This window comes from Anser anser, assembly GCF_964211835.1.
Source record: "Anser anser genome assembly, chromosome: 1".
In the NCBI taxonomy this organism is placed as follows: Eukaryota; Metazoa; Chordata; class Aves; order Anseriformes; family Anatidae; genus Anser; species Anser anser.
The window spans coordinates 120312255-120339256 of record NC_139720.1 but is presented as its reverse complement, the minus strand read 5'-3'; the positions used below and the strand labels follow the sequence as shown (position 1 = coordinate 120339256).

At 47.5% G+C, this 27002-nt stretch overlaps 2 long non-coding RNA genes across 6 annotated transcripts in view; one reads left to right on the top strand and one right to left on the bottom strand.

Annotated features, from left to right (window-relative positions):
* Window positions 1-18832, bottom strand: part of LOC310898311 — a 49368-nt gene extending 30536 nt beyond the window's left edge. The window contains exons 1-2 of one of the 4 annotated variants that reach the window (XR_014583188.1): window positions 17731-18832; window positions 13770-16854 (exon numbers count right to left, since the gene is read on the bottom strand). This is a non-coding gene — a long non-coding RNA (uncharacterized lncRNA). Of the gene's footprint in view, window positions 1-13769; window positions 16855-17730 lie in introns of those variants that run through there. The other 3 variants (XR_014583189.1, XR_014583187.1, XR_014583190.1) reach the window with 3 other exon arrangements.
* Window positions 18833-18862: 30 nt separating this feature from the next.
* Window positions 18863-25997, top strand: LOC310898315. 2 transcript variants are annotated; one of them, XR_014583191.1, is made up of 5 exons: window positions 18863-18998; window positions 19912-20040; window positions 21931-22050; window positions 22327-22428; window positions 23049-25997. It is a non-coding gene; the product is annotated as an uncharacterized lncRNA (long non-coding RNA). The 2 variants fall into 2 exon arrangements; XR_014583192.1 differs by having other exon boundaries at window positions 22327-25997.
* The last annotated feature ends 1005 nt before the right edge of the window (window positions 25998-27002 follow it).

The following is a 27002-nucleotide window of genomic DNA, read 5'->3' as shown; positions in this document are numbered from 1 at the left end:
AGGCTGTCCAGCCAACATGTGTACAATTGCAAGAGACTCTGCAAAACCCCTCATCAGGGACAAATTAAATTGCTGTATCTCTCTCCAAAATCATTTTTTAAATTGCCTTCTGGAGGGAGACCTTTCTAGGAAGTTACTCTCATCTCCTGCCAGAACCAGAGATCCATATTTTCCTTTAGCAGTCCCTCACCAATTGCTCTCCCTGTAGAAGTTACACTCCTTTACGTGAGGTTACCACACTCAGCTTTCTCAAGCCCAAGTCACCCAAGCTTGTGGGGCCTGAGCAGATCCCCTGTGGAATCAGAAGGGCTATATGCAGATGTAAGAATTCCTCTGTGTGCAATACAGATCTGGCTGTGTTCCCATCTTTTCCACAGTCTGACGGATGAAAAAAGGACCATCTGTGAGTCACCTGCTACAATTCTGCAGTGAGGGGACAGTCAGGGTAACTTTCCTGTCTTGGATAAAATTCACATGTGGCCTTTGCTTACATAAAAAGCTGTTTTGAAAGACAAATTCTTGATTTGGAATGATGAGGTGACATCAAACAGTACATTCATGTACTGCTGAATGATTTCTCAGTGGAAGATACACCTTCATCAGGACCATCTGTCCCATGGTACAAGGTGATTAATTCACTCCGTTGTCCTGAGTCTCTTCACTGTTACACTGGTTCTCCAGTTGTGTTCCATCAGTGACTGTAGCAGTTCTCCCTGGTTTGTACCAGGAAGAGAAAGACACACAGACTTACAGTTTTCAAAAATAAAGGAATAGCATTTCCAACAAAATGTAGCACAACATGGTTTTGATACCAGAGGGACAACTGTAAGGCAGCCCTCCTTCTGTCAGCAGTGTGCCCTGGCAGCCAGGAGGGCCAGCCGTACCCTGGGGTGCATGAGGCACAGCACTGCCAGCTGGTCGAGGGAAGGGATCGTCCTGCTCTGCTCTGCGCTGGTGCAGCCTCACCTTGAGTACTGCATGCAATTTGGGGCACCACAGTATAAGAAGGACGTAAAACTATTAGAGAGTGTCCAAAGGAGGGCTATGAAGATGGTGAAGGGTCTAGAGGGCAAGCCGTATGAGGAGCGGCTGAGGCCCCTTGGTTTGCTCAGCCCAGAGCAGAGCAGGCCGAGGGGAGGCCTCATGGCGGCCTGCAGCTCCCTCACGAGGGGAGCGGAGGGGCAGGCGCTGAGCTCTGCTCTCTGGGGACAGCCACAGGACCCGAGGGAACGGCATGGAGCTGGGACAGGGGAGGGTCAGGCTAGGTGTTAGGGAAAGGGTCTGCACCCAGAGGGTGGTCAGGCACTGGGACAGGCTCCCCAGGAAAGCGGTCACGACACTGAGTCTGATGGAGTTCAAGAAGCATTTGGACAACGCTGCCAGACATAGGGTCTGATTTTTGGGTGGTCATGTTTGGAGCCCGGAGTTGGACTCGATGATCCTAGTGGGTCCCTTCCAACTCAGGATATTCTGTGATTCTGATTCTATGAATCTATGTCTGTGATGTTCATCACACTACAGCTTTCTTCTTCACCTAGGACAATGAGGGAAATATTGTTAAAGGCAAATTTTGAAGCTTCCTGGTGCTGCTACCTTTGCCTTTCTGGCCTCTCTGTAGAGAAAGGACAGGGGACTGACCACTGACTAAGAGGATGAGAGCTATGGACAATTTTTCCATCTCCTGGTGCAGTGCAGTGTGTTGGAGTTTGATCCAATCTATGCAGTGAATTCCACGCCCTTGACCTCTTTGCTTTTCATTTATGCTTCTGTCACAGTTAGCCAGATATCATCAGATAGGCCAGAACTGAGCAACTCCCCTGTGCGTGTGCTTCAGGAAGAGTCTAATCCCAGCTCTAGCTAGTGAAAGCTTTTGGGAAGAAACACCTGACACCAGGAAAAAAAACAACGCCAAATCTGAGCATGAGAAGAAAGCCGAGACAAAATTCCCCATAAAAGGCCATCTACTGCTCACACCCACTGCTCCTTAGACAGGAAAACCTCTTAAAAGACCTCTGCTGGTTCTCACTCTTTGAGGCTCCGTAGATGTACGTATATGCGTGTGAAGCAGATAGAGAGGAGAGGCATGTCAAAGTGTTGCTTTCTCTCTGCTAACGGTTGCAGACAGACCCGACACTTAGAGCATGAGATAGCATCGCACCCGATTTACATCAAAGCTACTGCTACCTCTTCTTCACAAAGAAAAAGAAAAAAAAAGCTAGCATACATTTCAGTTACTTAATTCTCAGCTGTAGGTAGAGCAGAAAGCAGCATTCAAACCACAGATAATGATGTTGGGAGAATACCCACAGAGTGATTGGGAGCTACTTATCGTTCAGAATGATCCTCCATTTTATGTTCTCCTGTTACCCACAAGGCCCTCTGTCCTATTACTGATAGCAGGTGTTAGGTATTTACAGCCTTCTGCACCTTCCTTCTACATTTTGACCGTGTTACTGTACAATTCCTAAGCTTCCCTGAGATTCTTAAGCACTAGCAAAGATCGAGTCCCATCCAGGGGCAGAAGACGGTGAACATCCCACGTGTGCTCAAGCTACAGCACTGATGCTACTTCACCATTATTGATCCTTGTGTAGAGGGAGAATCCAGGACCACTGCATTGTATGTGCTTCCCCTGACGTGTGACATCTTCTAAGCTCACACTAAGTTAACCTGTATGTTCCTGTGTCTTCACTGTTGTTGTAACAGTGGCGCTAATTTTTCTAGGCCATAAAGGGAAAGCGCAACTTTCTCTTCTTCAAAAAAAGTAGGTTTTCATGGTTCGTTTCCATAAAGCCCAATGCATTATGCATTATCTCATTCAAAGGTAAATAGTGGATACACACATGGATGAAAGATTAAATCCTGGAAATTCTAAACAATTGGCAGGAGGCATAACCATGGCAAATTGATTCTGCTACCCCTCTGCAAAAAAGAAATGAAAGAATATTTGTGCATTTTTAAAATGACATGTAAGATTTAAACACACTTGGGGTTTGGTTTCTTTGATTCTTTTTTTTCTTTTTTTTCTTTTTTTTTTTTTTTATTTAATGAAAGCACATAGTAATTATCAGAAAGTTCCTTGACTGAAAAGATTATTTTAAAACAAATCTCTGGCAACCTCACTCATTGCTCACCTACAGTATTATGGGTCTAAGTACCTGAAAAACAATGGCTGTATCTATCACAGCAATGATGTGGAGAGGCAAACAGAGGGGCACAGAGCTCCATGCAGTCCTTAGAAAAGAAATCAGTCCTTAAAGAAAATTGCATTGTCCCAAAGAAAAAGGTTAATTTAAATACGTAGGTGGTCTTGCTTGATTGGTTGGTTTTGTGTCAACCCTGACCCTACAGTAACCCCGGTCTTACTGATCAAAGGGATTATGCTACAGGCTCCAGGGCTGAGTTTTTAGTCTCTGTGTATTGCCGCTCATAGAGCTGTAGTTTGCTGTCTAAGGACATCAGCACTCTTGCTGTCCTTACTGCCCTTCATGTGGGCTCAAAGGGGTTTAAGGTGTTGATGTACAGTCTGATAGCACAAATCTTTATTTTCCATCCCGTATCCCAGCCTGGCAGCAGGGAAAGCAGTGACAACACCGTCCACAGAGAAGGTAAGGGGCTCTGAGCACACCAGGTATTATTGCTGCTGTACCTGCACAGATTTGATGTCAAGTTGATCAAGCAGGCAATTTCAGAAACTCTCTGCTCCTTCTCTACCTGGAACGTTTAGTGCACCCAGTGCGCAGCACTAGGAGCAGACACTATAAAGCAAGCCTTGCTGCCACTGCCTGTGTTAGCCAGTAAGGTAGCAATTCTATTTTACGGCCACTGGGGCCAGACAAGTCTCTTTTTCCTGTCCCTGTTTGCTCTGTATTACACCTGACTGTGCATAAGCACGCATGTGCACAGAAGTGTATACATGAGCTCGTGTTGGCTGGAGGAAGGTGAGGATGGTGCGTGTCAGAACAAACATGCAGCCTCCATACAACCTCTAGATCCATTACCCTTTGCTAAGGGCCACCTTGCTTTTCCGTAGGCAGATACATGCTCTTACACAGTGGCCTGGCCACCTGCAGTATAATTCACTCTACGTCTCACCTGATGAAGTCCCCTTTTCAGGAGGAACATGAAAATAAAGGGACTGGTCTCCATGCTGCCCAGTCTCCACAGGCTGGTACCTGTGCCCTTGCCTCCTGTGGATCTCATGCACCTCAACGGCACTGCTGATGCATTCGACAACCAGACGTGGCTCTGTATGTCTCCAGGCAGCCCTTATACCAATTCCATGGTGTTACACTGGAAAAAATACTCAGGTCCTGTCTAGACAGGGGGGAATCAAACAGCCTTACATCAATATAAGACCAATACAAATAAAATATTACCTTTACCGAGGATGGATTCATTCCTAGCTGTACTCCAAGGCCTTTCAAAGTGCCTGAAGAGGGCATGTAGTCCCTCTGTCCCTGTCTAAACACACAGAAATCTGTCCAGTTGCATGATGCGATACCCTTAAGATTCACGCAACGTGTCTACTGCTGCATCCTGCCTCTGTAAAGCAGGCAATGAACACACGGCTGCAACTTCAGTTTTGCCTCTTGCCAAGGTCACCGGTTAGTCATCCGCAGCCCTGAGCGCTGAGCAGCAAGGAGGAGCGTCTGCGGCTGCATTCCTTCAGCACAGGGGAAGTGCAGGGTGGAGCAGTAACCACCAGCTGACACTGTTTGCCATCACTGACACGCTTGCTCATGGCGAGGCTCAGGAGGACACTGTCTGCTCCTTGAAAGTTTCCTTGTTTACTTGTTCCTGGGCCCATTCTCAGCCCAGCACACACACACACATGCACATGCTCACCCACTCTTCTCTCAGGAGAAGACCAGAAAGACAGGCTACCGGGGAAACAATAGCAGCTCTCCCACCCACCGTTGCTTGACGTTTGTTTTTGTTTCTCCAGGTGGCTTTTCTGTGGCAGCAGAACACCTCGCTGCTCAGATTTTGACTTCTGTCAGCTCTTATTGTCCGTGTTGGACATGGCCGTCAGAGACACAGTTCTGCGCAACCACTAAGGAAGGTCAGGGAAGAAATGCCCCCTTTCCCTCTGCTTTCTTTTTCGATCTTACAGCTGTCAGCAAGGCCTCATACAACTCCCTCTTCAAACTCTTACGAAGATGGAGTCTGAACCTTTTCAGGCCTTTAGTACCTAATAATAACTGGGACATTGGTCACATCTCAGCCTGTAGAGTGGGTCTGTTCTTTACACCTTTACACTTTTCTTATACACCGCAGTAGTTGTGTCAGAACTCAAGGCAGTCCCACTGGTGTTCAGGTTTCATCTGCCATTCCCAGAGGATTTCATTACTCCTGCAGAATCTTTTTTTCCTAGCAAGATTTCGCATTGCCAGATAAGTCCCTCCGTTGTCTGCGAGCATTAGAGTCTCCCTGTCCCACAGCTATTGGATATAAAGTGGCAGAGCAGTGGGGTCTGTCTAGTTGTTTTATTGTCACTACCTTCGGGAGACTTTTTTTTTTAGCCAGTATTCTTCTCATTGAAAAATGTTTTTTCCATTGTCCTGAAACGATTGTCGGATTCAGCGTGGACTTACCAAATTGCTTTCCTGGAAAAAATGTCAGGATTATATTCACAAAGCTGAGTGGAAGACAGCCACTTTTTATTCACTCATAAAGGATGTGGGAGTCCTGGGTTTAATTTCCTCCTCTGCCTGGGGGAACTTGAACCAGCATCACTTATCTCCCAGGAGAATACCACAAGGTTGTGCTGTGCTGCATACTAAGGTGGATTGTTCTTACTCCCCACCATTGATGTGTCCCGGTCTGTGCAGAAAGTCTTTCCAGACCCCTAGCTGAGACCTTCATGTGGACATGGTTCATCTGGCTTCCCCAGTCTGTGCTAATGAGTATTGCACTATTAAGGAATATGAGAGCACCGTTGACAGAGTGCCTCTCCTAGGATACCCCTACTGTCATGGCTGTGTTACTCTCCTGGGAAAGAAGGGCAGGCACAGCAGCAGAAGAGGGCATTACACATCCTACACAAGCACTACATCAGGCAGACCCGTATGCTAAAACTCACCATGGTAAGAAAATACAGCTCAATTTGTTAAAGAAAATTACTTGTAGAAGTCAGCACAAGTTAAAGATGGGAAGACCAAATTAGTTCAAACAGAAAGTCTTCCTGATATCAGCCAAGGACTGTGCTGAAATCAGGCCTGATGTACATGATCTGATGCCAAAATCAATGGACCAAAATTTGTGTGCCAGGAGCTAGACCTAATGGTGACTGCTGGCACGTTCATCGTCCTCTGGGGGCATCCATTTTGGTATTGATGCTTGGACGGATGGACAGATGGACAGAAAGGAGAAATCTTTACAGTTGTCATGGCCAACTTTGAGACCTAAGTTTCCACTGTGACACTGTTAGCACTTAGTTACTCAATCTGGTCAGACCTTCTGGCGAGTTTCTGGCCAGGAAACGCATTGCTAGCTCCACCAACATCAGCTCAGTCCTGGAAACCCACTTGGAAGATGAGGTTTGGGGTTGTAATGTCACCCCTCTCTTAGTTGCTTTGTAGTTTCCTCAAATGCTTCTCTCTTTTTTCTCTCTTTCACCTTCCATTTAATCAAACCATCCTGGACAGGAGGTTGCGCAACAGAGCTGCGAACTGCAGTCAGGGAAAGCGATGTCTAAATGAGACAGACACTGGTACATATTTCCTAGATCTCAGAGGGGCTGATAAGGCCATGTGTCGTGCTTGTCTCTTTCTAGCAGTGAAGCTGCAAATAAAAGTCAACACCAGAAAAGGAAGTCATATTTTTTGTCTTTGCTGTCCTTTTCCCTCCCTTTGTCCATACATGTGTCTACAAGTCGGCAGAGGGGAGTCCAAAAATGAGTAGCAACAACAGATCCAGTCCGTCTCGATGAGTGTCCCTCTTTCCCCAAGAACAGCTACTGCTGCTATGGACTTAAATAAAGGGAGGGATGCATTGCTATAAAAACTGTTGACAACTAAGGGGAGAGGAATAATGGATGCTTTTAGAAAGGAAAGTCTTACTTAATACTTTATTTTTCAAGTGCTTAAACTGTTTTTCCTCCTTTTTGTGTATCTTTAATTAAAGGTTAAAAGACTTCTACTGGTGATTGTTTGCCATGGTAACCAAGTAGGCTGAGGTCTCTGAATTCAAAACCCCAAACCTTTTTAAGTGTTTAACGTTGCAGAGTGTCGGGGTCATGCTAGCATCTTTGACTCACTGAGCCTACTTTTTCCCCTGAAATGAGCATGTCTGTTCCCTAACGACCTGGCCACCAGGCTGCAGAGGGACGGCCCTCTCACCTCCACCCTCCCCCTGTGAATCTGACCCCTTCCTCTCACTTCTCTTTTGGGTGCTTGAATGTTTCATTTTGAATTAAATGCAATTTTCATTATGAAACATGGCTATTTCTTTGCAGTTTGACAGCAAGAGAAAAAAAAACCTAACCAAACTCATCCGTTCCTACAGTGGTGATGTTTTCTTCTTTCCTGCTGAACCAAACTGCACTTATTCATACCTTGCTGCTATTTTTAAGAGCGGGGCCCGGCTGTATGACATTCAGGGGCACCGCTAAGACTCCAACAGCAGAGTACACATCATAGTATGTGCTAGTTAGTTTAGAGAAATGACTGGCAAAGTCATTTTTGCAATGAGTGCTGTCTGTATCAATGCACGTGTGCGTATTTATTACATTAGTCACCTCAGCTACTAGAATGACTTGCAATTAAGATTGCTGTAGTACCTGAAATGTCACATTGCTCGTCTCTGTTCTGAAAGGGGCACTGCCTTAACCAGATAAGGCAAGGAAAGACATATGAGGGCATGACCAGACTTATCCCTATAACCATGTTAGAATGGCTAAAAATGTTACCACGCCTCAGCAAAGAAATATCTGTTAGCTGAGACAGGGTCACTGGACACGTGCAAGCTCCCAGTCTCTTGTACTGCAAAGTAAGATGAGTTTCAGGCGTGGAGGAGACTAACCCATTATACTTTGCATTTGCAATAGACCGGGAGTACATGCCCATACAGTTTTGCTTTGTCTCTTTGCTGAGAGGCAACAATCTCCAACCACAGTGGCACACATTTCATAAGTTCCTGAAGCATGACACAAAGCATCCTCTGAACGTAAGCTGAGATGCAAGCGAAGCAATTAGCATAGGAGTACCCACATGGCTGACGTGTTGCGCCAGTTGGCTTGTGTTCAGAACCTGGCATGAGTTTACATCTTGTCTCACGTGAAGCATGGAGCCAGGACCTGCCCCTCCAGCAGGATGTGGGCGGGTGACTCCTGCTAGGGCTTTCCGGGAACTCCATGCTGCTATTCAGAGCAGGTCTTAAAGGATCACAACGCAGGGCACCAATGTTCCTCCTCTCCTTGCCTCTCCTGTGAACCTTCCATTGCTTTCTCACCAGCAGAACAGTCCTGGTCCTTGTTTACAGGGCCCTTTCCTTCATCCCTTGTAGATGAACAATTAGATTACTAATTGTTATTACTAATAATTATCCACTTTCTGAAAGTGTGTAAATCAATGAAATTAGGAAAGAACAATAACATTGATAACACAATATTGGGATGTGTATATGGTATAGACAATCCATCCATCCTACCCTCTTGCTCCTCTAAACCAATTGACATACAAAGTCAAACTGTGGCACAAAAACCCAACAGCATGTGTTGTTGTTGGGTTTTTTTTGTTTTTTTTTTTTTCCACACAAGACTCATTCACTTACGTCAACAGCTTGAAACAAAATGATAAACGAGTTTCTATGCATCTGGGTCTCCAGGAGAGGAAAAGGCGGTGAGTTTATATTTTCTGCCATCCTTTTTCCTTTAAAGTTTTTGTATTTCATGAATTGCTCATGCCACAAATGTTTTCATAGTAAATGTGGAGGAAAGAACAAGATTATCTGCTCTGAATAGTAGCAAACTTACTGATTTGGACAAATTCTCACCTGTCAGATGCTGGAAGAGCTTCTGTGGAGTCACACTGAAGTACCCAAGCCAAAGGTTTTGACCATTTTTTTTTGAAGGAAGTACTTAAAGTGACTTATGTGCTAGTTCAGGCTGCTGTGTTGGTTTTAGATGAAACACAAACTTCTTTTAATTATTTTTTTTTCAAAAAAGAAAAATTGTCTCATCGGTTCCCTAAAGGCCTGCATTGCAGGGCTCTATGGTCGGCTTCTTTATTATTTCAAAGCAATTCTCCAAATGCTTGCGATCTTTCACACACCTTCTAATTTGTATGCCAGGATGTAAAGTTTTCTGCAGTTGTGGAAGTCCTTATTGAATGTCAGTGTTACTCCGTGAAAACACCTGACTAAGTAGGAACCATCTAACCCCTGGGAGTTATTGACTGCTGCCTCCAAGGGCATAATTAGCAAGTGGCAGAACTTGCCACATGGGTCATGTTTTACAAGATCCCACAGTATCGGTATTGATTATGATTAGATTAGACTGGGCTGATGGTAAATGCTTATATAAGTTATGAGGTTTTCAGGCAAATAGTGAATATCCTGTCATGAGCACCGCCAAGCACATTTTTAACACAACTTTAAAATGATAGTTACGAACATCGTATACACAATACCTCATGGTGTGAATATACGTGAGACAGAGCTTGACAGAGAAACCCAGATTCTTTTATTTAACACCTTACAACTTAAAGGTACAAATGAGTTCAACACACTGAGGGGTAATTTTACATTAAAAAGAAGAGCTTACGGAAACCTCAATTCTATGTATGCCTGCCAGCTAATGGCGTGCATATAGAAGATGGCAGCAAATACAATTGGGCTGGCATGCCATGTGCTATTGCCTTGACACTGACTCTAAGATTTTCGTAAACTTGCACAAGGGAGAATGTTACTTTTTAGTCCCTCAAAATATGTAGGTGTTTTTCTGCCTCCTTAAAATTCCTTGCATCTTTCAGAAAATTCCTGCTTTATTCAACAAAGACGGAAGGAGTCAAGACAATTTTGCTGCCCAAGCCAGGGCGTCTGCTGCCCTTTAGACATGCTGGAGCATCCAAGACGTCTGCGCACAGCTGCAGACATGACAGAGGACCTAACAGATACCATGCCTTTGTAAAGCTGCTGCTGAAGGGAATCCTGAAGTATCTCATATATCTCTTGTTGCCTAAGGTTAGGCAGCTGAATCTCACCCATTTTTTATTTTCATGTTCCACTTGAATTTCCTAATGTCTTCTGACCCTTTTTCCCCTCCCCTTTCTTATTCTTTCTTCTTCAGTAACAAAGATGGAAAAGTCTATAAGGAAGAGAGAAAAAGAAAGAAGGAAAAAAAAAGAGAAAAAAGAAAAAAGGAGCATTACTTAATTTTAAAAGGGATCAGAAATGTAAAAACCCAACAAAGTATTTTCTTTGTTTTAAAGTGAATTGCAGTTGTGTGTTTTACCCTTTTTTCTGATCTGCTGTATGTACTAATGCCTGGAAAACCCTCCACCTCATCTGTGAATGCTCTTTTCTCAAGTATAAACAACCTACAGATTGACTCAAACGCCTCATTGTGCCGTGAGCGATCAGATGGTGCAAATGGCGCAGTGAAGCTTCTCACAGCAGCAGGTCAGGTTAGAGCCGCCTGCGTGGTCTGGAAGACAAGTTAGAGGGCCATGAACAGTGATGTTGTTGCTGACTTCCTGAATGGCCTTGGTTGTTCCACTTCATCTTCACCGGGATAGCAGAAAAGAGTAATGAACCCCAGCAAAGTGTCATGAAGATTATTTTAAAGTATTAGAAGTGCGGGTCCTCTTATCTGCCTGTAAGAATTATTTCAAAACCTCACCTAAGAGAGGAGCTGGTTTTACTGGCAAATGAGCATAGAAAATGAGAATAGAAATTGCCCTTCTAGCAGGAAAGGCAGCAGATCCTCAGACTGTGAAGTCTGTGGGTGTTTGTGTGTGTGTGTATGAAGCAGGGGATGAAGCAATAATTTACTATTTTCCAAAAAGCAACAGATGGATCTAACCGCCTTGATATTGGAAGTGCGTGGTCCTAGTGTTGTTGATTTAACTGAGCTGTCTTTCCAGCCCTGGCTCAGTGAGAAGCTGTGGCCACAGCCAGACTTGTGCCTGGATGTAGCTCTGGAGAGCAGGGAGGTTCTGTGGCAGAGGATCTGGGGCTCACCGCTGGCCAAGGGCCTTGCCTTTTCCAAGGAAAGCTCCAAGAGAAGTTACCATCCTGTCTTGAGAAATCAGACCACAGAAAATGAAAGGAGTTCCCACCAGCCTTTCAAACCCAAGCATGTCCTGAAACACTACAGGCTCCAGAAAGCCGATGTATGCAGTTTGCTCAGATAAGAAAAGCTGCATTATGAAACTTCTGTTGCTGCTTTCATATTTCAATGCCTTTAATTTTCTTTTCCTCTGAGGTTTTATCTTCTCCTGGGCACAAGGCAATGCCAAGTCTCGGGTTCTCTGCCATTAGGGTGGCCTAGCTTTGAAGGTAACACCATCACCCTGATAAACCTGATGCTGAGGGCCCTCCAATGCCCTTCAGGCAAACATGCAATAGCCTTCTGCTGCATAGCTGGCAAACGAAACGGTCCTGGTGATGGGAGAGGCTGACAAAGAAAGGATTTGTGGCCCTGGTACAGATGACAGGCCAACTGTCATGTGCAATATGCTGGCCTCGCTGGCTCTGAAGATCGTGGCAGGTAAGAAATAGCAGGGAGTTTTGTACTCGTCTCTGTGCCCATCTCCTTATTTCCCTTCCTCAGCACGGAAATTTTCAGCCAGTGTGGCCTGACAGGCCTGCCGTAATTCCACCTCCACCAGTGCCCTCTCACAGCGTGCAGCCTGGGATGAAGCAGGGAAAACCCAGACACAGCTGTGCTGTGATGCACAGAGCTGCATCCAACCACAGGCTGCTGCTACTGCTCAGGAGCAAGGAAAAACGGCACAGCCTCTCTTCATCAGCACCTTCGTGGTGTTACCCGTAGCCCTCCACACTTGTGCTACCAGGCAAATTATATAAGCAGAGCTGTGAGAGGCAGCAAAGACTCTCCAGTATCCTTGGGTGATAATGTTTGGTTGTTTTCACAGCCTTTCCTTGAGCCAAGTTTACAAAAAGAGGCAGAGAGTAGTCCAAAAGTGAGCTCAGGAGAAAAACACAAACTAGAGGGAACAGACGGACTCTCTCTCACCCAGCCAGCAGACTACACAGGAGGCAGCTTACGTTTACTCTCGCCGTTCCCTGAGAAGTCTGTCCTTCCTCGTCCAATCTCCCCTGACACGGGTTTTTCTCCCCAGCAGCAGCAGGACCCTGTTTCTCTACCACTGTGATTTCTTGGTACCAACTATGTCCTGCCTCCAAACGGCTGGGAACCAGCCCCACCGCTGGGACCTGCTCTGGCCAGGCTGAGGGATCCAAGCGCCAGCCCTGGAAGTTCATGCTGGGGCAATCGAAAAGGTTATATTAAAGCAGCACACTGTCCTCAGGACCTCTCCTCTGGTGATCACCGACTTTGTCGCACTGATGGCAGAAGAGGTGACCGCGCCTTGACGGAGCCCTGGCACAGGCTGCCCCGAGAGCTGCGGGGTCTCCTCCTTGGGGGTCTCCAAAAGCCGCCTGGGCACGGCCCTGGGCAGCCTGCACTGGGTGGCCCTGCTTGGGCAGGGCTTGGAGCAGGTGGTCTCCAGGGGTCCCTGCCAGCCTCATCGCTTGGAGCGGGGCCGAATGGCCGCACCGCAGGCTGGCTGCTCCGTGCAGCGGAGGGCTTGTCGAGGTGCGGCTGCGAACACCCCATGGCAGGGCGCCTCCTTCGTGCCTCCGGCAGCACCGAGCACGAAGGGGTGAGGCAGGGGGCCGGTGCCTCGCCGGCCCCTCCTGGCACTCCCCAAACATAAATGTTTATTAATAATAACCACGCAACAGAGAGAGCCAAAAAGAGCAGACCCTGCAAAAACGGCGCAACAGTTACCTGCCAACCGAACCCTAGCAGCAGCAGCAACAATAAACACAGCGCAAGTAGAAATTATCAAAGACAACTTGGGAGGAAACCACAAGAAATGGCAGTTGAGCCTTATTAGTGCTATAAATCATAGAACTGGTTTCAGTTCCTGCAGCTCCTCGCAAGCCGTGTGACGCTGCCTCTCGCGCAGCAAGCAATAGGGGTCTGCACAGCCTGGAGGCACAAAACAAAGCAGGCGGGGAAAAGCGCCGCTTTTTACCAAAGTAAATCTTAATTTAATTGTAAATCAAAGGTGGGGGGTTTCTGTTGCTGTCTGAGAGCGATGAAGAGGAGAGCAAGACAAGTGTGAGGTGGGAGAAACGTGGACTTTCTGGGGTTTGGAAACTTCTTTAAATGCGTGTTCCAGGAAGACACACTCACAAGACTATTCACTTGTTTACTTACTTTTTTAAAAAATTTACCACCGTTGTGCTCCGCATTTGCTAGGTTATCCTTATACCCATCGTGCATCCTGAGGTGCTTTTTTACCTCCAGAGGTAACTTTGACAATGGGAGCTGCACTGTTTGATTCCTCCTCTGACTCTCCTCTGAAGCGGAGGGGGCAGAGGGAAGGCTTAATTCCCCTCACCTCCAGTTTTAACAGTGCTTGAAACTTCTTGAAGGGCATGATCATTTTTTTGTGAGATGCTCCCATCCCTAGCCATTGATGTGCGTCATTGATTATCCTTCTTTTCCCGCACAGGAAATTCATTCCGCACTGAATTCTCTCAGCAGGACCGAGCAGGACTCACCAATAACCACTGTTATCTACCTTGGCCAGTGAAGCAGTGAACCTAGGAATTAATAATAATCATTACTTATTTTTAGTATTATTTAAGGGGCGGCAATGTGCTCAGCATAGCAAGAGACCAAAAATGGAGGCAGTCATGGCCTCAGATGCTTTCGCCCTGGAAATGCCTGCCACGAGGGAAGATTTGTGCTCCCAGCAGTAGCACCAGAGACACAAACATGAAGAGAAATCCCAAGCACTAAACTGTGTTTTTAAAGCACCCCTAAACAAGAGCACCCGGATGACTGTGTGATGCCCCTGTGCACTGCGAGGAATACCTGGCAAGGACACGACGCCAGCAGCTGGGGGGTAGCACAGCGTGGCGCAGCAAACCAAAGGGCGAAGGCTCAGACCAGGGTGCTCTAACAAGTCCAGAGGAGGAGCAAGTGGAGTTCCCTGTCTTACTGGGCTTGCTTTAAGTTTGAATTATTGATTATCTTCACCTGGGCAGCAAGAAGACAAGAGTCCGAGCAGCCTGATTGCTTTTGTTCTCAGAAACTGATCCTTAACCATCTCGTATGAAATACGGTACAAGCCTTTCACATCCTCAGGCTCAGCCTAGATGAAGGGGTTGTGCCTGGGACTGCACATTGGGGGTGGAAGCACCACCAGGACGGTGAAGGCTGATTACAAGGCACCCATGTGGGCACTGATAGACACTCGAGCTTGCTTGTGTCGTCTGCATGTCTGAAATGCCTAAAAAAATGAGGTGAAAAAAATGAAATACCAGGCAGTATTTTTGCCCCACCCTGTATTATTTCCCTGCAGCAGCACCAAGCTTTTGGGGGGCAGATTCTCTCAACCAACTGAGCTCTGCTTTGCCGTAGCACAAGCTCAGGGAAGATGCCATGGTGGCTTCAGCCTGCCACCCAACTCCCATTTGGTCCTTGGCGCAACCGCTTCAGTTAGAGACGTCTTAAAAAGGCTGAGAGTAACCCACTCTTCCAGTCAGACAGGGAAACCACAGGTTCTGCATTGCCAGCAGCTACCCAGAGGGAAAGGCACGGCCCAGATGGACCGTTTCCAGACCACATGTACCGTGGCTGGGGCAGAAGCAGAAGGTGAGCTGTTCGTGCTTCTGAGCGTTGAGCGACCAGCAGCAACTGGGTCGTGCAGAGACACTTCTCCGCGTTCGCTGAGCTGCAGAAGGCCATTCGGTCTGTAGGCTGGTGCGAGGCTGGGGAGCAGCAGATTCACAGCGCAGCCCTGGCAGGGGACAGCAGCTGACACTACGGTTTGGTGATCACAGACTGAGCCAGACGAAGCTGTCCCGGCATCCCCTGCCTCCTGCCACCAGTTCTCACCCTGAGGTCATCTTCCTCTTTGGCCTCACGAGAACTGATCCCACAGACGCACTTTTTTTTTTTTCTTGGTTAATTTTAATCCAGACTAATTCCCTCATTCAGGTCACCGCGTGGGCTCACATGCTCTTGCATCCAGCAAGGGAGTGAGCTCTGGGGAGCAGGAGAGGGCAGCCAGCAGGAGAGTTTTATTCTGCTTACTACAGCAACTGTGTACTGCCACTGTGGTTTTGGGGTTTTGTTTGGGTTTTTCAAAGGGGAACTCTCAACAGAGGGCAGAACATTCAAGCTCTGGTGCTGTGACTGGCTTAAGACTCCAACACATTCACAGGGATCTTGTTCTCCAGAGTAAGAAAAACTCACACATGAGTTTGTCTCAGATGTGGAACAACTGCAGGCTCTGCTAACGCGCTTCTGCGTTACAGGCAACCTCATAAAAGTTGTAGGGCACGAAGGGCATACGGTACGAACTCCTCAGACTTGCTGGGCACATACCCTGTGCTGGTTCTGGTGCCTTGCCAACTTTCTGGGTGTAAAGAAAACCTACCCCGTTGTCTCAAGTCCAGGACAGCCTGGATTTCTTGCAGCCGTGCTGTAGGGCAGCCTGCAGCAGTGCATCAGGTGCTGAAACATTTTATGTAGCTGCTGTTGCTAGTGACCGGCAAAGCAAAGAGTAATAGGATACGTGGCTTTGTTCTGACTCAGCCTGGTTGTTCTTTTGTGTGTGGGACCCCTGCTTTCAGTAGCAGTACCTATATATGCCTGCTTGAAATGACTGTGAAGCTCGGGCTTGATCTACCGCTGTCTTGCTCAGGGAACTGGGCTTTGTGCAGTTTCTGAAAATAAGCGCCTCACACCAAGAGTTACCCAAAAGCACATCGCTTCCTTTTCATCAACCAGCTCATGAAGCCCTAAAATTCAGCTGCTTCTCCCAACGTCTTCTGATTCCTGCAGCACCAAGCCTGGAGCCTGGTACATTCCTGCGCAGGGAGCATCCAGGTTCTGTACGTGGTTTTGCAGGGACCAGGGGATGGGTGACGCAGGGAGCTTCCGTAATAAGCTGCTGCTTCTGACCTGATCCACCACACAGCACGGGAGCTCTCCCTCGGGATGGAGGACCGCCACGTGGAACATTTCTGATGGGGTGGGAGGACTGGCGCGTCACCTCGTCACACAAAGATTTTAATCTTCTGCCAAGGCTTGCATCGTGTGCCAGAGGATGAGCCAGACTACGGGAAGTGAGGAGAGGCATACAGAGGGAAAGAGGAGGGTGTCGACCTTCTCAGATAGGTTGGTTGCTGGAAAGGAAGGGTTAGGATGCAATATCCAGTTGTCCTGGACCCAGCACACATTTGATCCGTAATCCCAGGGTTCCTTCCGTTCTTCAGGCAGTACAATGAAAATACACACTTCACTCAGGATTTTTTAAGCAATTAATCTGTACGAGTCTCCAGGAACTCACTCCATACTTCCAGGCCTTGCTCCTCAATCCCATCAGCACAAAAAGTGGAATGGTTTATCAGTTAGAGCATAAATGCACAAACTAAACTAAAAATCTGTGATACTGGGCTTGTACTGGCGACACTGGCTAGAGCTTTGGCATGTCACTGACGTATCGAGGACTCCGTTTCCCAACTCATAAAGTGCAGTGTACGTCTAAGGATGCAAAATGCCCGAGATAGAGCCAGCTTGTGAACGATGCCAGTCATCTCGCCGGATCCAAACAGAACTGCTTCCAACATGGGACTGAGATCCTGGGAAGCGAAACGGCCTTTGACGTGTCATGGTTAGCACGGTCTGTCTTGTCGTGATAAAGCTGCTGTCACCGCTAGCTGCCTTCACTGTCACCAGCCTTTGCCTTCTGCTGGGTGCTTCCCCCACCCACGCTGTCCTCTGCTCCCTTCTGTGCCATACTGACCCCAAATCAGCTCCCAAACACTGTTCCTGCTGTCCTGGCCCCCTCCACCACTGCATTCCCTTCTGAAGTGAACCAGGCTCCAGATTTTGATATCGCTCGGTTACAGGGAACCAGCATCTGATTAGACCCTCCGAGCGGCATTATCTTCCCACCCCTCTCATTACTTAGAGCTATTGTGAAGACAATAGATGATCAGATGTGCCCAGGGAAACAGCTGGGGTAAGCACAAGGATAGAAAAGCTAACTTAGGAGAAAAGGCACCGAGAGAAAAACAGCGAACCGCACTTTCAAGTTTTGCCAGCATAGCAAAGAGTGTGGGAACAAATTACAACCGTCAGTGAGATACCTCTGGCAATGAAAGCCCCAGTTTCTTCAGGAAACTGGTGTAACTTACACTGGCAAAAGCTGTATCTCCAGTAGGAGTTTGTCAGAGAACCCTTCCCAGGGTAGAGAGAGCCAGCAATATTAAAAGGCAATAATATAGCCCAGCTGTAGGAAGCCTCTTTTCATGGGGAGAAATATTTTCCTGTGACAAGTCTCAAGCAGTTAAGCTCCAGAGAGCTTCACAGTACAGGCAGAAGCTTTGTACATTTTCTATATGAATATGTATTTAATTATGGCTCCAATGCAGAACACATTAACATAAATAAAGAGGAGAAATAGAAAGCAGGAAAGGGGGGGATCAGGGGGAGAGGAAAGGTCTGGTTTTCACCTGTCTCGGTTAGCAGCAGCCCTCGCTCTTTGTCGTTCTGGGGAGGAGCTGTGCTCGGACCTTGCAGCATTTCCCTCTGCTCCGGGGAGCTGGAATCAGCCTCCTCAGCTCGGCTGGTCCTGCTTCGGGCTTAGCACACATAGGACTGTGGTCAGATAACCAGGAACCAGCATGAAAAAGAGACAAAATGTGTTGAGGGGCAGAGAGGAAGAAGAGGTTTTTTTCTTCTTTTTTTTTTTTTTTCCGGCCATCTGCAGATGGCCATTTGCAGAAGAGGGCCTTGAGAAGAGGAAAGCACGACCACAGGAAACTCTCTCCATGCATTTTTCAGAGCATTTACTCAAGGGGAGGCATCCCCCCGGCCAGCAGAGCTTTCCTCTGAACACAGGCATCCACCACAGGCGCAGCAGCTCAGCTGAGGCAGCTTTCCAGTGCTGTGACTCCAGCCTTTCCTTTACCTGTCAGGTGCAGAGAGAAGGTAAACTTTGAAGACAAGGCAGAAAGATCCCCTTCCTCTGCTCCTCCATCCTGCAGGACTGTCCCCTCACATTTGTGTAAACATCCAGCTACCCTGCCTGGTACCTCGTGGTGACTTGTAGCCCATCAGCTTTCAGAAGTAAATAAATCATGTCCTTTGCAGAGGACAGCAAAGGATTCTTCAGTTGAAACTCTGCCCTGAGTGCTGTGGACCAGAGATAAAGACCTCGCATTTCTTTCTTACTTTTTTTTTTCTTTTTAAGTAGGGGCCTTTGTCAGAGGCCAAATATTCTCTCATTTCTTTAGCAACACTCTCCTGTGCTCATCCTCAATGGGACTTCCCAACAATGTCCTCAAAGATGTGATGAACTTCCAAAACGGGCAATACTGATTGATCTTTCATTACTGTCCTTCAAAAATGCACTCTGAGGGAAATATAAACCTGAACCCTTGACAGAAATCCCTCCCCTTCATTTGTGCTGAAGTCGTTTTGTAATCCTGTCCCAGCATCACTAGCAGCAGCTGAATCCCACCTCAATGCTCAACAGCCAAGCAGAAACCACCTGTGCCTGGTTTGTTTTTAGGAAGCACCCTCACATGAAGCTCTGCTCAAAGCAGGCCAAACCCAGACAACTCCTTCAGTGCACATGGCTACCTGGTGTCGCAGCATCACAGGATGGCTGAGGATGGAAGGAAGGGCTGGAGATTGTCTGGTCCAACCCCCTGCTCAAGAGGGTCCACCCAGAGCAGGTTGCTCAGGACCATGCCCAGGAGGCTTTAAAGATCTCCAGGTAGGGAGACTCTACTCTCTAAAGTAGGGTAAGTGCCCCATCTGTTGTAAAGGTCTGTTGTCACCAGTGGAGTTGACAGGGTTAATAGTAAAAGGACTTATTTTCTTTGGAAAATATTAGAAAAAAATAATCTATAGTGCAGACGGGCAGAATGTTTTAGCCTCTTGTGGTCAAGGCTGGCTGATCCTCATACCTACATTCAGGGCTGCCCCAACAAGTGCAAAGCTGTTTAATTATTGACAAAGAAGCAAGTCCTCCACCCAGACTACACTTCATTTTGGGATAAAAAAGCAACTCCATCCAAACTGGCAGAGCTTTAAAGTTCTGCCTCTTTGTACTCTTAGCATCGGTGCACATAAAGAAAATACAAGGCCTGGCCTGGCCTAAGCAATGAGTGCTTAATATTTCTGTTGCATACCCTAGCAAATCAGTGTGTGATTTGAAAATGTCATTGCACAGCTGCGTGTTTGGCGTGTATTGCTGCAAACGGGTGCAGGATGAAGGGCACAAAGAAGAAAAATAGCAGAGATCCTGCAAGCTACTTACCTCTCTGTGGCGTGACTTCAGTGGCACTTGCTGCAAAGCAGAGGTGGAGTGCTGTACTTCTGCACGTCCAGGAGGGTGCCTCTGCAAGAGGTTAAACCTGGCCTCTGAGAGGGGATGTGCTGCCAGGAGCACGTTTGGGCTGCCCATAACCTCTGATGCTTTAAGTGCAGGTGGTACCTGTGAGCTCTTGCTTTTCTGTGGGCTTAGAACAGCAATGGCTAAGGTCTGCAATGAAAAGTACCCAAAAACAATCTTCTAATCCTTCTTTTGGTAGCAAAAATGAAGCTCCATTTTTTTCCCTGCAAATCTACTGCATTTATTGCTTTAACAAGGAAGTGTGTGATCTGTTTCTTCCATACATCCCCAGCTGGCTATCCATAGCTCCTCGAGCAGCACTTCCATGGATCATAACCAACTTTGCATGAGACCTGGCCTGCCAGAAGAGACAGGAGCAGGCACAGCTCCACACACCAAGTCACCCCTAGCGGTTTTTGTGGTAAGTCCCTCTGGGGCTTCCCCAGCTGCTCCCACTAACAGCCTGACATACTTCAGTAGTGTCCCTGGCACTGAACAAGGAGCAGGTTGAACTGAGGGTACCAAAGCCGTCCTGCGGTGGTAGGTCACCATGTGCCTTTCAAAATGTGAGCAGAGAGACATTCTGGGGAAAGCGTACTGCTTGTACCATCCAGCTCTGGAGATAAATAGAGGACAAGGCTCTGTGGCTGCCAGTTTGGCACCTTTCATGGGTAATAAAATACACTCAACGCTTTTCAGGCTTTTCTACAAATAATCAGAACTGTTTGTAACTATGTTGAAGGAATTAGGGTTTTTAGACTGTGTTGGAATGATTAAATAGAGGCCTTTCTTTCAGAAGGGCATGAAATTTAGCTGAAAAGCAGGGTTTGTGAGTTTTCCTCCAGGCAAGTTAGCCAGGACAAACTGGCAGGAAGGAAGGCAGGCTCTCTGAGAGGGAGGATTTCCCCAGGTGGCACAGGCTCAGAGAGCCCACTGACCTCCCTGCTCTGCCTGCCTCCCCTCTGCTCAGCCTCTGGGGCACGTAGGGGGGCTTGTTGCAAGTCCCATGGCAGCACGCAGGAGGGGAGAGGACTGAGGGGCGAGCTGGGAAGAGGCTTTAAATATTCCTGGGGGGAGGCAGGAGGGAACACGAAGGAAGAGGTGCTTCAGGAACGGCCAGAGAGTGGACCGAGTAGTGTTGGGGAAACAGATCTGTGAGTTGTCAGCACAGAAATGATCGCTGAAGTGTGCGGGAGGATATAGCCACTTAAGGACCAAGTGAGAAGTGGGGAGAGGGACTGAGGCGATGTCCTGAGGAAGGCTTGTAGCAGGGAGGAGAGAAGCCCTCAAAGAAGACAGTGCAGGAACACCTCGAGAGGAAGGATGAAAACCAGGAGCGTGAAAGGCTCTGGAGCACCTCAGGAAGAAAGCTGTTAGATAAAGAAGGAATGATCCACATCAAAGGCAGGCCACAGGCTGGGATGGAGGCTCCAGAGTGTGCCAGGAATAACAACAGTGCCTTGGCTCATGCCTTGTTCCTTCCCCCCTGCAGCACCATCCCCTTCTTTGCATTTCATCTTCAGGGCGGGGACCTGTCCCTCCTCCCCGTCAAGCAGTTCAAGCAGTTGTTTGCCATTTGTACTGAGAATATTAATCGGATGAGCATACATGTGTGCTTTTAAATATAGGGGGGATATAACCCTGAAACCACCCTGCCTTTGATTTACTTAATTGAATGCCATCCTAAGAGTTCAAAACACTACATAAAGTCCTTCCCATCTCTCCTCTCCTCTATGGAAATCAGGAGGCTCTATCAGAGAAGGAAATTATATATCATGGTAGAAAAGAACGAATTGTTTTGGCTTCTGCTTTTTCAGTTTCCCAGAACCATCCCGTACATAGATGCGACAGTCTCGGAATGAAAATTCAACCTTAAATGCGCATAAAGTATACCTGCAATTCTTCAGACTTTGGCTACCCTCTCTTCACTGATTTCTGCTCTCCTGCTGCCACAGAAAGCCCCCCTTTCCATGCTAGCTCTCTGCCTCCAGCACCGTCCACGCACCCCAACTTGCAACAACAACTTGCAAGATCCCAGTTCTTCCAGCACTTGTCTGAGCAGTAAGAGCTGGGTTCAGCCCAGAAAGCCTTTAAATATATTCCTAAATATTTATACTGTAGTTAGCACTGATCCTGGAAGGAATGTGTTTCTTTGTGTGTTTCTAGCTCCAGTGGCACTTAAAGCATGTACATAAGGGCTTTGCTAAACAGGAGTGGGCCTTAATGCACACTTAATTACTTTGCAGTCTGGGCCCAAATGTTTGCCTATATTGCAGTGATCAAGCTCTGTCTCTTGATTTCCTGTCTGCAGTACAGGGATAAAGAAAGCAGATGATGATGTGAGATGGAGACTTCATTGGCCTGACCTTGGGATTGCTGAATAGCTCATGACTGGCAAAATCCTGGATTGATTTCAGTTGGATTTTATGAGGTATGGAGCTGGAAAGACTGAATTTTTCCCTCCTCATTACATGGCAATGACTATCCTAGCCATGGCTCCTCACCCCGTATCTGGTATTTCCCATGTCAGAGGGGATGCCAAGTACTTTCTTCCTGATGTTCATAGTGCCCTGGTTTTCAACCTTTTTAAATTGGTAGACCCTGCATATTTTCTAAGGCAGATGTGGCCCCCCTCAGTAGTCATGGGGCAGAGCTTATGACAATACTGAAACTAGTTTTCCATGCTGCTTTTCATGGACTCTTACAGGCAATCTGTTGAAGTCCACAGAGAACTGAATGCAAAGCATGCCCTTGCCTCTTACACAAAGGCTTTCTTCTCTTCAGTTTCAAGTGCCACCAATGACTACTGGTATGTGAAAAGCACTGTTTGGATTTAGACCTGGACAAAGTCCCTGTAAATGAAAACTTATTACCATTTTGCCTTTCCCATTTAAGTTAACCTATTCTCTGCTCTCAGTAAAACCAAATTGTAATGCTCCAGATTTTCTGCAAGGGAACACTGTCTTAATAATCATTTAGTATGTAGAATAGGAAGCCATTAATAGTAAGCAACAAAGAAGAAAAAAGATTACTTCCTTTTAATCTTCCATTTATTCTGTGGGTAGCTAATAATTACTTAGACATTAAGGCCTGTTACCATTACTTGCTAAGTTTCAGAGAGCCCTGTTTCTACAGTCTTATTTAAAAACAGTAGAGGAAACCACCTATCTAATCCAAACAAACAATTTCTGAGGGTATAGTCACAGAGACCCCAGATCAGACAGTAAAGGTTTTTAGGCACCTGCCACTCGCTAAACCCAATGAAAATTTGACTGCTAATGCCCTTACAAGCCTGGATCCTCATGACTACAGCATTTGCTGTCAAGTGTTATGATGGCAGAAACTTGAGCTGAAATTACAGCCTACATCCACTCACAAGGGACACAAGCTGTTTCTCTTAAGTTGTTTTTATTTTTATTTTTAAACCAGAACTGCAGGACAAGCCCTTCCTTTCCATCACTGCAGTGTCAATAGAAGCCTTATTTTCAGGCTCTGATAACAACAACAGCAACAAAAAAAAAAGGAGGCAAACCAGTTGTGCCATATTTGCTCAGTATCAAAAACAATGATATAAAATGTGTAGCATCTGTGTCTTCAGCTGCCGTTTCAGGGAGCAGACCTCTCCTTCCACCAGCAAGAAGCCCACGACCAAGCTGGTGTGAGCAGTCAGAGCTGGAGAGCAGCCACGGACCGGCTGCAGGGCCCCAGCAGCCCTGGCTATTTCTGGCTTTGCGACCGGCTGGGTGAGCATGAGTAGGTCACTCACAGGGGCAGGGCTGAAAAGCTTTGCCAGCACAAATCACCTGCTCTACATCCTGCGATGGGCTTGCTTAGCCTTCACAGAGGATTTGCACAAGGGGTGGTTTCACCCATTCCCCAGTCGTCCTCTGAGCTTTGTGGGCTTGGGCGGAGCAGCCTGCCCAGAAGAGTTCAGAACTGATGGTCCTCCAGGTGAACCACACATCTAACCCTTCTCCCCGGGTTTTGACAAGGGGAGGAAATACAGCAGTAGTGATTGGCAGGAGGTGAACTGCTGGTGGTTGAGAGCACATCATCATCTCTTATTTTCAGTATCCCTACCCATGTCAGTGTTTAAGTATGAGCAACAGCTCACACACAACCTGAGTGCAGACACAACACATAGACATGCTCGTGAATCATTTTACACCTATGTGTAGAGGTGCAAGAGCCACTATCAAAGGCAGCAGAAGAAACTGGTGTTGACATGGTGGGATCGTGCCTTTCCTCCAGGTCTCATCAAGGCAGGACACCAACACTGAGTGAAAAGACTGGGCCAAGCCGAACAGTGAAGGCATACGCAGCCCCATAAGGGTGCTGCCACCCAGAAAGCTGCTGCTGGCCTTCTCAGCAAGCTGGATGGTGTGGCGGGGCTGGCGTGTCCCTCCATTCTCCTGCCCCCACCACAGCCCCTCTGCTGGGGCCCACTCAAACGCTGTTATGGCACCTATGATCCAAAGTAGTCATGTACGGGACCATAAAATGCCACTCCATGAGGTTATTGGGAAGCAAAGGAAACCCTCAGGCAGCTCCCGTGGTGTTTCTCCTCTGGCTGCAGGCAAGGCACTGCTGTCACTGCAGGAGCGAGGCCTCCTCGGCGCAGGGCCCCGGATTCAGCCATTTGTTTCCCTTCCCGATCTGACAGGGCAGAGACAGGTTTTATTGAGCCGCTGCGCAACTCGTGAGGCCTGTCTATTCACCAAGGCTTTTCTGAGCGCGTGGGCTGAGAGGTTTATTGGATCGGGGGATAATTTAGTATCCATTTTTCACAGCATGTCCATTCATATTAACTCACCCTCACGGTCTGTTTCTGTCCCCTACCCCCAAGGTACAGGAGGGATAATGGTATGGAAGCTCCTGGGCTGTGGCTGTCACTTGTGGTGGGACCCCTGAATCCCCTGGGCACCTTCCTGGGCTCTCTGCCCTCTCAGCATGGGCAGGAGCAGGGTCCTGGATCACCTTTGGCACCACCCCTCCTTTCTTTCAGGGTGGGAGGAAGAGGCCCCCATGAAATCTGTCAGCACATTCACCCCCTACCACCACTCTACTACCCCACGCCATCTTTTCACAGTAGAGGTGAGGGCTGTTTCTAGACCACACACAACCCACAAGAGAACCCACAGCTCCCAAAACAAAGCCTTCCACGCCATTTATTGCAATAGCAGAAAAGTTTGAACAGAGAAAATGTGGGCCCACTGAATAGGGAAAGTGATTTGGTGGCAGGGAACGCAGATAAGGCTAAGGTACTCAATGCTTTCACTTCTGTGGTCCTCGTTGTCAAGGTCTACCAAGCTTCTAAGCTTAGAAGCAAGATTCAAGGAGGAAAATTACCAGCAAGTGGATAGGCATTAAGTCGGGGATTGCCTGAGATCCCTTCAAGTCCGCAAGACCCAACACGTACGTCCAGGAGTACCAAGAGAGCTGGCCTGTGTCCTTGAAGGCCAATCTAACATCTCTTAAAGCCTGTGGAGGGCTGGGGATTCCCCTGACAAGTGGAGAAAGGCAAATATGAGGCCTGCTCACATCTACAGGATGGTCATCAAGAAAAGTGAACTGGGAACTTCACCTGTGTGCAGGGCAGGAGAACAAGAGACAACAGGCATAAATTGAAACAAGAGCCATTTAGAGTAGATACGAGGAAAAGAAATCCCCCGTGAGGCCAGTCTAGCAGCGGAGCAGCCTGCCCAGAGAGGCTGTACAGGCTGTGTCCTGTGAGGTTTCAATCCCTGACCAGACACAGCCCTGAGCAGCCTGGTCTGGCCTGAGGCTGACTCTGCTCTGAGCCTCCCGCGTCCTGTCCGATCTGAATTATTCCGTGATCCCATGCTGAGTTGAATTGGACAACAACAGTAGGAAATTAAAAATACAGAAATATAATCCTACTGTTGACACAAGTATCCCCAATTCTCCAGACTGCTTTAGTACTCAGTCTGCTCTGACTTATGTAAGAAGCCAGATTAGCTCTCAGCCAGGGCAGCAATACAGATGTGTCCTCACTACTCCTTTGCCTATGCCAGCCTGAAGGCTTGAGGCTGCTGCTGCTGCTAAGACTCAGATGCATAAAAAGCGACTACAGAGGGTGGCTGTTTCTGTAAGGAACCAGTCACCGTCACCTCCGCTCCTTTTCCTGACTCCCTTCTTCTTTCCCTCTCCAATTGCTCCTTCAGTAAAATCAGGAACAAGAAACCAAGGCCCCAGGGCTCATCTTATAGTCTCTGTGCCCACCTCTCCCTCTGTCCCCCTCTACTCCCTAAACCTAGAGGGACTTCTGCCAGGCCACAGCCTCTCTCTGTGGGGTAACAGCAGTGCCCTCCAGAAACCACAGGTTGAGCAGCCAAACAACATTAAAGTTCCTTTCACCCTCCTCCCTAGCTGTGGCTGAGGCTAAGCGCTGTTCAGCGAGTTGTAAGGAACAGGAACCTCATCATAAGCAGCCCTGGCCAGAGAGAAAATTTGGAGGGAAGGCTACAGCAACCTCATACTTAGAAAAGATGCTTGAACTCCCCTCCTAAGTGGTCATGGAAGCTATTTTCATCTTCAGCCGCTGCAGATTTGTTCCTGGGACGGTGGCTGCACTGAGTGGCTGACACAGACCTGAGAATCAATCAAAAGTAATTGAAACAGAAGAGGCTCAGCAATCAACCTATTAGGTTGCTGGAGCCAGAAAAATGCCGCTATGAGGAGCCAGAGAAAGGGGAACTGACTTTCCTTCTGAAAACTTAATGTGAGGAAGAAACTACGGCTGCACAGCCCTTTCCTACAAGAAGAATGGAAATCTGTGGAATTCTCCTTCTGTGTATTTTTGTCCCCTTTAATGGGAAGGAGAGAAAGGAAAGAAACCATTAAACCGTTAGTTGTAAAAAATACCATCTCGTTCTCTTTTCTTTCCCTCATTCCCCCCCTCCACATGCAATAAAATGATTCTTTGCTCTCAATTGTTGTCTGCTGTGGCAGCGGTTGGAATGGGTTTTGTTTTTCTTCACTTTGCTGCTCCTCACCGGAGGACTTCGCTGGCTGCAGCAAGATATTAAGCTGGTTGCTGGCTCTCTTCTGTCAGAACGGGAGCTGCTGCTGGAGTCCAGTTATTTGCAGTCGCCTGCATGAATCGGCTCCTGCAAAGTCAGACTGTGGAGCCGCCAACAAGAGCATGAGTCAAAGTGTTAGGGGGCTGCCATCCCCCACTAATTAACAGTGTATGCCCCTCCATCATCCCTCACCCAGATTTCAAACCTTCTGGCAGATGCCCCAAGGGGAGTTGCAGGGGTGAGCTTAAATATTTCATCTATATCATTAGAGCAAGAAAAAAATTAAGGTAATTTATATATATATATATATATAAATTTATATATATATAGGAGGTGGAAA